Source organism: Leptonychotes weddellii, chromosome 5, assembly GCF_054177405.1.
Source record: "Leptonychotes weddellii isolate Sample4059 chromosome 5, ASM5417740v2, whole genome shotgun sequence".
NCBI classification, from domain to species: Eukaryota; Metazoa; Chordata; class Mammalia; order Carnivora; family Phocidae; genus Leptonychotes; species Leptonychotes weddellii.
Window position 1 is genome coordinate 122,210,123 of NC_138373.1, and position 10,568 is coordinate 122,220,690.

Consider the following 10,568-nt stretch of genomic DNA (forward strand, 5'->3'; position numbering starts at 1 on the left):
CTGCCAAGAATTATTGGAATGGACTAAAATATGTCAATAGAAAGGTAAATCTTGTTCAAAGGAAATAGATCCAATGAATATTCAAGTAGTTCTACATATCAATGTATCCACTTATTTACTAACTCAACAAATGTTTACCAAACACCTACTGTGTGACAAGATACGACTATAGAACAAGATAAAATTTCATCTTTATATTCCTAGCATCTAGAAAAGTACCAGGCTTGGAGTTTGGATTCGATAAATGTTTCCTGACTTCAAAAATAGTGTTCATTTATAAGGAGATCTAGAAACCTAAGGATAGAGATAATGAAACTAATTTTTTTCAGCACAAAGGGGAGAAATGCACATGATATTACTGTAAGATTATGCTGCATGTCACCTAACTAGACAGATGTTCGAGATGCTGCTTTCTAAGTCCAGTTACAAAACTGGCACTGAGGAAATTTAGAGGAGGGACTTCAACTATTCCAATGTGTATTGAATGTTCTATTCTGCTAAAGGCAAAGAATTAGGAAAAGTCTTTACTTGCCACCTGATAATTTTATTACTCAGAAGACTAAAGAAGCAATTAGGGAAACTTATACTCTAGACTTGACTTTTACTAAGGAAAAACCAGTTAGTGAAGCATACAGAAGCTACAAGAAGATCAAGAGAAGAGGCAGTGTCACATTAGGGTTGGACACTGGGAGTAGAGTCCGAATTTGTTAGTATTTTTTAGTTGTCAGTGGCAAGAATCCAATTCAAATTGACTCAGTCACAGTTGGATCAAGGTTTTCAAAATAAGTCATCAATAAACACTATTTCTCTTTTGTTATTATTTGCTTTCCTGTCTGCTGGCTTCATTCTTAAGACAGAGTCACCTCTCATAGTGGCAAGATGACCTCCAATATCTCTGAGCTTATGTCCTACAAGGTTAGCAAGCTCATTAGAAAGAGAACATCTCTTTCTGAACATTTTTCACAGAAGTGTGGGATTGGAGAGTCATTTGGCAGGCTTGTGTTATGGGCCCATCCCTAAACCAATTATATGACATATGTGAGGGATGGGAGTAGGAATATATCAGACACATACTAAATCTGAAGCTGAGGAGCTAAAGTCAGTACTATTCGACTAAAAAGGAATAGTTCCATGAAGGAAAATTAAGGTGCTATTTCAAGCATTACAGGTGCTGGGGATTCATTCATTCAATAACTATTTACTGAGTGCCTACTATATTTAGGCTTATTTTATTTCATTTTTGTTTTTGTTGTTGTTTTTATTTTTATTTCATTTTTTAAAAGATTTTGCTTATTTATCTGACACAGAGAGAGTGCACACAAGCAGGGGGAGCATGAAAGCGAAAAGCAGACTCCCCGCTGAGCAGGGAGCCAGATGTGTGGGGCTTGATCCCTGGGACCACAACCTGAGCCAAAGGCAGACATCCAACCAACTGAGCCACCCAGGTACCCCTGTTGTTTCGTTTTTAAAAGATTTATTTATTTTATTTATTTTTCTGGTTCCCAAACTTAAATTTAATGTAAAAATAACAGAGGGATGATAGATATGATTACATAAAAATATAGAGGTTTTACACATCAAAACACAAAATAGAAATAAAATACAAAGAATAAACTGACAATAATATTTACCATATATAAGACAAAAACTTAGTGTAATTAGTGTATAAAGATTGCATACAAATCTCTGAGAAAAAAGTAGTGAGATCCCAATTATAAGTGAGTAAAGGGTACCAATAGACTAGTTCACCCCCTTTGAAAAATGACTAACATAAACATAAGAAAAATGTATTCAACCCTAAGAATATCAGAAGAATGTAAATTTAAAAAGCTATAATTTTCACCAATTAAGGTAGCAAATTGTTTTGGATAAAATATTCCATACTGGTCTAGGTATGGTGAGACAAATTCTTGTGTGCTCTGTCGGAGTAAATATAAATAAGGACATCTTTTCAGGGAAACAATTTGGTTGTTTGCCTCAGAAGTGTAGGTTTATTTTAGATTCCAGATATATAATGGTGAATAATAAAGACAAAAATCCTTGTTTTATTGGACCTTGCACTCTAGTTGGGGTGAGAAAGACAGTAAACAGCTACATTAATAAAATATGTAATATTTCAGGTGGTGATATGTGCTGTAGGAAAATATCAGGGAAAAGGAAGAGAAATTGCTGTAATTTTATGTAGGGTTATCAGAGAAGGCCTTATTGAGAAGGGGACATTTGAGCCAAAGCAGACAAGAGAATGAGCTCTGTAAATATCTGGGTAAAAGGGAAGAAGGAAAGCAGTGTGTATGTGGATTTGTATCTTGCAAAAGTGAGCCAGAGGAGAGTAGGTGATAGGTCAAAGATTGTAAAAGGTCTTGAAGGCTATTGACTTTGATTTTAATGAGTTGAGAAGCCACTGGAGAGCTTGAGCAGAGTAATGACATGATCTAGCTGACATTTAAAATGTAAACCAAAGGGAGGATGCAGGAGATTAAGAGATCAGTATAGTAATCCAGATTAGAGATATTAATAGTTTAGACCAAAATGATATAACAGTGGACTTGGTTAAAAGTGGTCAGATTCTGGATATATTTTCAAGGTAGTGAATTGTGGGGGGCAGGAGAAGTAAAAGAAAGTATCAAGGATAACTCTGAGATTTTTGGCAAGAGTGATCAGAAGGCTAGAGTTGCCGTTAACTGAGATGGAGAAAACTGTCGGAGGAACAGGTTTGTAGAAGAACAGGAGTTCCACCGCATTCTTATTAAATTTGAGATACTTGTAATGATTCAAAGTGGGGATGTTGGTGGGCAGTTGAATATATGAGTCTAGGATTCAGGTAAGAGTTCTTGGCTGCAGAGTTTATCAGAATACAGATATATAATGCCATGAGACTGGATGAGATCACTGGGAGAGAGAGAGAGTGTAGAAGAAAGAACTCCAAGAATGAAGTACTTCAATGTTTAGAAGTCAAGACGATGATAAGGAATTCCTAAAGAAGACTGCAGGCTGAGAAGCATCAGTCAATGAGATAAGAGGCAATCTAAGAGGATGAGATATTCTGGAAGCAAAGAGAATAATATGCTTCAAGAGGGAGAGATCACTCTCTCAAATGAAGAGAGGTCAAGTGAAAATAAGGACTGACCTTTGGATTTAACTACTTGCCATGAGCAGTTTAAATGGTCTGAAGGTGAAAAAACCCTATAGAGTCTGTTCAAGAGAGAACGAGAAGAAGGGAATTTGGAGATTGCAAATATTAAAAACTACAACATAGTTTATATCTGTGTTGTGCAATAAAACAGAGCAGAGAAATGGGGCAGTAGTTAGAAGAGGGATATCAAGAGAAGATTCTTTTTAAATGGGAAAAATTTATATGTTATAGAATGATCCATTGGAGAGAGGAAACTGATGATATAGGAGAGTAAAGGCAGAATTGATGGAGCAATGTTCTTGAGGAAACATGCAAAACAACAGATGTCCACTACAAAAACATATGGGAGATTTTAGAAAAACAGATTTCTAAAAGCCCAGAGAAAGGCAACTATGGTTTTATGGCCAATATCATTTAAAAAGGACAATAGATTAAGAAAAATGAGAGAGACTAAGGGGTAGTATTCTGATGCAGTGGAAGATTCTGGCTTGAACCTAAACTTTATTTTATTTCATTTTATTTTTTTATTTTTTATTTTTTAAAGATTTTATTTATTTATTTGACAGAGAGAGAGACAGCGAGAGAGGGAACACAAGCAGGAGGAGAGGAAGAGGCAGGCTTCCCGCTGAGCAGGGAGCCTGATGCGGGGCTCGATCCCAGGACCCTGGGATCATGACCTGAGCCGAAGGCAGATGGTCAATGACTGAGCCACCCAGGCGCCCCTTGAACCTAAATTTTAATCACCATTGACATTTAGTGTCAGGGCATGAATCCTCCATTATTGTGCATGACAGGAAAAGGAGTCTCCTGGGAAAGATTTCATTCTAAAGGAAGAGAAAGTAGTGCTCTTAGATTTGGACAATACCTGGCCAACAGGAGGGGAAATTAGTAGAGCGTGATGTCTATCGCTCAGGTTTAGCCTCTGGCCCAGAGGCTATAAACCCATGTTAGAATCCTAAGGAGAGGGGAATACAAGAGACGAAAGCTCTGTTTCAATAAACTATGTAAGATACTATGATAACAAGACAATGCCATCTTGTTACTCCTCTGTTAATGCTAAGGCCCAAAGGAGAAAAGCCTTGATCCTACTTTTGTGCAACAGGCTTCAATGCATTAAAGATTCTAAAAACTGCCCCCTCCAACTTTAACATTCAATGAGTCTAAAATGGTGACCAGTCCTGATAGTGGTGGCCAGTACAGGCCAGCCCCCATCACCCTGCAGGAATGAAAACCAGTTCCAAGAGTGGGAGAGATTTTAATAGTTTGTAGCTTCAGGAGAAAAGACCCTTAGCATGGATATCACCAGCAGTCATGGCAATGGTCTGGCACTACCAAGTAACTTCATGGGAAGCAAAGGTTTTGTCAGCAGGTATCTCCAAAGGTGGTCTGGCTGGGAGAGAATCATGGCAGACAGAGGGGAGAGCTGACATGACTTGCTGATGAGCACACATCTCATACTACCTATGAGCTTCGTAGAGACAACTTGATGAGACTTTAAGAGTAGCTACAAGTCCTGCAATAGGGTTGGGGTGAAAATCAGAAGAAAAAAAAAATACTATTTATTACTGTTGATATGATTTCATTTTATGCTTAGGTTGGTGTGGCTAGGGAAACATGGGTTATAAGAAATTACAATCACACATAAAGCTGATGAGGAAGAAAATACCAAAGAAAGAACATGTGGCTGAGGAGAATGGGCTCTGTTGAGATAGATGCTGATGATAGAGGTGTGCACAACCAAGGACACAGACGGAGGGAAAACTCAGGAAGGATAAAGCACAGAACCAGCTCAAGTTGAGGATAAAAAGAAACAGTTCAGTTAAAACAAAACAAAACAAAGCTATGTTTGGAGGAAGAAAATGATGTAATGCTGACAGATGGCAGAGAAAGTATAACCACTTAACTATTGTTTTCTTTTCTGTTGTTTAAGTAAAGAAAATGGTCTTCAAAAGGGAAGGTAGAAAACATAACTAAGCAGGAAAATGAGAGATCCTCCTCATTTTTTACTTTTCTCCATTTTTTGAAAGTTTCAGAATGAGTATTACCTTTCTTTACTTAAAAAAAGATTTTTTTAGGGGCACCTGGGTGACTCCCCTTGGTTTGTTGGTTAAGCGGCTGCCTTGGTTAAGTGGCTGCCTTCAGCTCAGGTCATGGTCCCAGAGTCTTGGGATCGAGCCCTCCATCGGGGGGTCCTTGCTCAGCGGGGAGCCTGCTTCTCCCTCTCCCACTCCCCCTGCTCGTGTTCCCTCTCTCACTGTCTCTCTCTGTGTCAAATAAATAAAATCTTTAAAAAAATATTTTTTTAAATATTTTATTGAAAAACAAGAAATTAAAATTTGATATATATATATAAAAGATTTAGCAAGAGTCCAAATCAATGCTTTAATGATGCCAAGTCCACAGTTCCAGATGAATTATAGCCTAAGGTATTGGGAGAGTACAGATGTAATAATGAGACACCTGCTGATAGTCTTTAAATCATGATGAAGAACAAGAAAGTTGTCAATACCTAATATTGACATTTCATAAAAGAACTTTATATGTCTAATATTAGCTACTGGTGTCTGCTACATGCTAGGCATTGTGCTAGACCAAAGGTCAGTAAAGTATGGCTCATAGGCCAGTTTCAGCCCACTGCCTGTTTTTGTGCTAAGAATGATGAATTAAATGGTTTGAAAAAAATCAAAAGAACATTTCATGTCATGTGAAATTTATATGAAAACCAAACCTCAGGGTCGACAAAGTCTTATTAGAACACAGCCACGCCCATTTGTTTACATACCGTCTATGGTTGCCTTTGTGCATCAATGGGAAAGTTGGCTGGTTTGACAGAGGCTTATGGCCTGCAAAGCCTAAAATATTTACTATTTAGTCTTTATGAAAAAAAAATTCACTGATTCATGGGCTAGATATCTATCTGATGTTATCTCTAATCCATGACAACTATGAAAGTTTGTATTTCATTAGGTCCTCTTCAGGTCTTACTCAGGGAGGTGGGCTGAGCAGCCACTCTTATCCCTGTGATAAAATGGAAGCTCAGAACATTTAAATAACTCGTGCAAGTTCACACAGCTCACATGGGACTCATGTTGGTCTTCTGTTCTCAAAGCCCACACTCTTTATAGCATACCAGACAGCTAGAAGACAAGTGATGGCAAATGTTTCTTTTTTTTTTTTAGTGGAGAAAAGGACACTAGAAATCTTATTCTAGTGAGTTTCACTTTATAAAGATTTTATTTATTTATTTATTTGACAGAGAGAGAGAAAGCACGAACAAGAGGGAAGGGTAGAGGGAGAAGCAGACTCCCTGCTGAACAGGGAACTCGCTCGATGCAGGACTCCAGCCCAGGACCCTGGGATCATGACCGGAGCTGAAGGCAGACACTTAACAAACTGAGCCACCCAGGCGCCCTCTAGTGAGTTTCATTTTAAATCTCAGAAAAAAAATTAAATTGCTAAATGAGTGACTATAAAAATGTAAGAAAATAAAGTATTCACTAAGAATCTTTCCTGCTTTGATCATGTTTCTATTTTATAAAATATTTCATATAATATAAATGCCTTAAAATAAGATTTATAATAAAAGAAAATTATAAAGAAGGACTTTGACTCTTACATTTAGATAGTGCTTTACAGTTTTCCAAAGCACATTTACATGTACTATTTTATTTGAGATCACAATTCTATCAGCTTGGCAAGGCAGAGACTGTGAGCCCTGTTTTGCAGACAAAGCTCAGAAAGATTAAATGGCTTATGTAAAGTCATAAAACTAGCCAAGATTTGAACCCAGCTCTCCGACTTCCAATTCAGTGTTCAGGGCAAAATAAAACAGCTATGTTTATTGCCTTCTTAATTTGTGCCAGGAACTGTTCTAAATGCTTTACCCGTATTAACTTATTTGAGTTTCACAATGACACTGTGAAATATGCTCCATTATTATTCCCATTTTACAGATGAGGAAACTGAGGCACAGAGTGATCCAGTTCCTTGCTTAAGACCACAGAACTTATAGCAGGTGGTAGAGCCAGTATCTGAACTCTACTATCGGACTCTAGAGCCAGAGCGCTTAGCCGCTACAAACGGCTTCCTCCTGGGGTATCTGACACAGGTCCCCACGGTATCACTCTGGCCTAATAGCAAATCTGTGTGCTGGATGAAAATGCAGCTACACGACTACATTGCCTACTGAATAACAATACTAAGAGTAGTGATTAAAGGTTTGCAGTATCCTGAGTGGTAGGTCCTCAGAGGAGAGCGGTTTATAGTGAAGTCTTAAGTTGATTGTTCATTTTTTGCCTATTGCATTGTATTGCAGATTACAAATATAGGAAGTGGATCTGAAGATTGTATTATCTGCTTTTAACTAAGTAATCTTCTCAAAATGAGAGGATTGTCTGAAAGGATCCATACAAAAAAACTGTGTGTGGTGAGTAGTTCATACAAATGAAAATGTATGTATTTGCACATTGGACGAATGCAAGCACAATCAACAAGATGATGGCAGAGCCACTCCTTGTAAAGTGAGGGGCAAACCTTTGTCAACAGCAATGAGATAAAACAATTGATCATCTAAGCCTATGTCATATATGTAGTTTTATTGCTCTGTTTTTTTTTTTAAAGATCTTTATTTATTTTTTGACAGAGAGAGAGAGGGCGAGAGAGAGAACACAAGCAAGGGGAGTGTGAAAGGCAGAAGCAGGCTTCCCGCGGAGCAGGGAGCCCGATGCGGGGCTCGATGCCAGGACCCTGGGATCATGACCTGAGCCAAAGGCAGACGCTTAATGACTGAGCCACCAAGGCGCCCCTACTCTCTTTAGAAATACAATTAAAAATATACAACATTATAGAAAATCATTAATAAAAATAATTTTGAAGTCAAAACAGAGAACACTGACATATATCATATATAAAGTAAAACCGAACCTTGGGCAATGAGCTGGATCAGTGAGTTTAGTAAATAGCAGGAACATTCAGAGAGTTAATGTTTGGGGCTTGTTCCTGTGATCCATACACTTCCCATCTTGCTCTTTGTTTTGAAAATGTTACAAGTAGAATGTCTGATTTGGGTATTGTAAGCAACTCCCTGGAAGTTATTTGCAATCATTCTAAACTAGTGATTAACCAAGTATATACTGGACCAACAACATTAGCATCACCTGAGAACTAGCAAGAAAGGACCCACCCCCCACCCCAGATGTACTAAGAGAAAAACTCTGAGTATAGGGCCCAACAATTTCTGTTTAAACAAGCACTCCAGGTGATTTTATTTGAGAACCATATATTGTATGTGTCTAGAACAGTTAAATTAGAAATAGTTGGAAGGATAGGAAGGAGTTTCTCAATATTCAAAGATAGTATTGGATAAAGGCCATTTAAGGTGAATCTACTTAAACTACAATTTTACAGTCTTACTATTCAAACTTAGGACCAAAGACTACCAGCATCAGCATTCCTGGGAGCTTGTTAGAAATGTGGACTCTATGGCTCCTCTCCTGACCTAGTTGAATCATAATCTATATTTTAACAAGATCTACAGGTAATTCCTATGCACATTAATATTTGTGATGCTGTTATAGAAAATAGGTTTTTAAATGTTTAATTGGGAGGGGCGCCTGGGTGGCTCAGTCTGTTAAATGTCCAACTCTTGATTTCAGCTCAGGTCATGATCTCGGGATCATGAGATCAAGCCCCACGTCCTACTCCACCATCAGTGGAAGTCTGCTTGAGATGCGCTTGCGCTCTCTCTCTCCCTCTGCCCCTCCCCCACTCACACGTGTGGGGGGAGGGGGATGCACATGCACTCTCTTTCAAATAAATAAATAAATAAATCTTTAAGAAAATGTTTGGGAAAAACTGAAAATATTGTTATTTTAAGTTTTTCTCTTGAATAAAATCATGATAGTATGGTATAATATTCTTCAACATTTTATGGCTGACTTTTGTAGTACTATCGTAACTTTTGTAACAAAAATAATTTGAGGGCTTCATTATTTTCAAAGAGCTTCTTCTAATCTTTGATCGCTGAATCATTCTCTTTTGAAGTGCTTGTCATCAGACCTATTTATTTTCTTTTAGTACACGCACATCAGATGAAACTTGCTTTTCCATGATCCCAGTTTTCCAACATTATGTTCACTGACTTTATGAAGTATACCTTGCTTTTTAAAAATTCACAATTCACTTTAGGGTCAATTTCCATTACATTTGTGGATGTTTACATCCAACATTCAGGCAGCAGCTGCCGGACAAACACTTTGACAGGATGGGTGGGGACGGACGAAACCTAGTGTCATGCTGGAGGATGTTGGGTGGGGACAAATTCTATAAGTGGTCAGTTCATTAGTTGAATATGTCCATATTATGATAACTACTGCTTTATTAGGTAGCCTCTTAAATGGGATGGTGGGATAATGGAAACTCAGATAACAATGACACAAATGTTAAGGGTGATTGTCTCCAGGCAATAAAACTCCATGTAATTTTTATTTCCTTTTTTGTGCATATCAGTATTTTCTAAACTTTCTATAATGAATGCATGTTATTTTTGCAACCAGAAAAAAACTCTATTACTTAATAATTTTTAAAATTGAGGTATAGTTTATGTGACACGACCGGATCCAGTGGAGGCCGGCAAGGCTGGCAGTGAAAGAATTCACCCTAAGCAGAACAAAAGAGATAGAAGTTTACAGAATTCGCTGCAAAGGAGTAGGGGGCAGGACAGCAAAGGAGAGACTGTCTGCCAGGAGGTGAGAGGGGGTGGTGGGGGCTGTAGTTAAGGGGGGAAGGTGAGGAGGTATGGGAACGTATGCAGTTTTCCTTTCTTCTAACCCATTGGTCAGCTAGGACTTGTGGATATTTTGAGGTGGGCTGCCTAATGGGCCTGTTTGTATTCAGCCCAGTGGCCCCTGTGGACCCTTTTACCTTACTCAGGTTTCCATTGCTCAAGCTGATTGCCTGAAGGCAGCCTCCACAATTTACATTCAATAAAATGCACAGAGAGCCTAAGTGCTCAGTTCAGAGTTGCTGCCCTTTCGTACACCTGTGTGTGACCATCACTCTAAACAAGATATGAGCTACTTTCATCACCCAGAAGGTTCCTTTGTGCCCCCTTCAAATCCGAAATTACCCTAATACAGCACTCCTCCTGTGATACACACTGCTTTTCCAAAGCGTTCTAACCTCTTGGGTTATTTCAACATACTGATCGGGAGCAGCACACTGTATTGGATTTTAGCAAATCCACGTTGTGTGTTGGCCTCAAGCACCGAACTGAGGTATACAGAGGGAGTCAATGCCGCAGTCTGCATTTCTTTCCATGTATTCCTCTTTGTGTATTTCCAACTCATATTTTGTAGAAAATGAGAAAAATAATTTCCCCTCCCCCACAGTCATTCCCTTTTCTCTTTCTCCTTCCTGCTTTGAAACAGCTACTTCC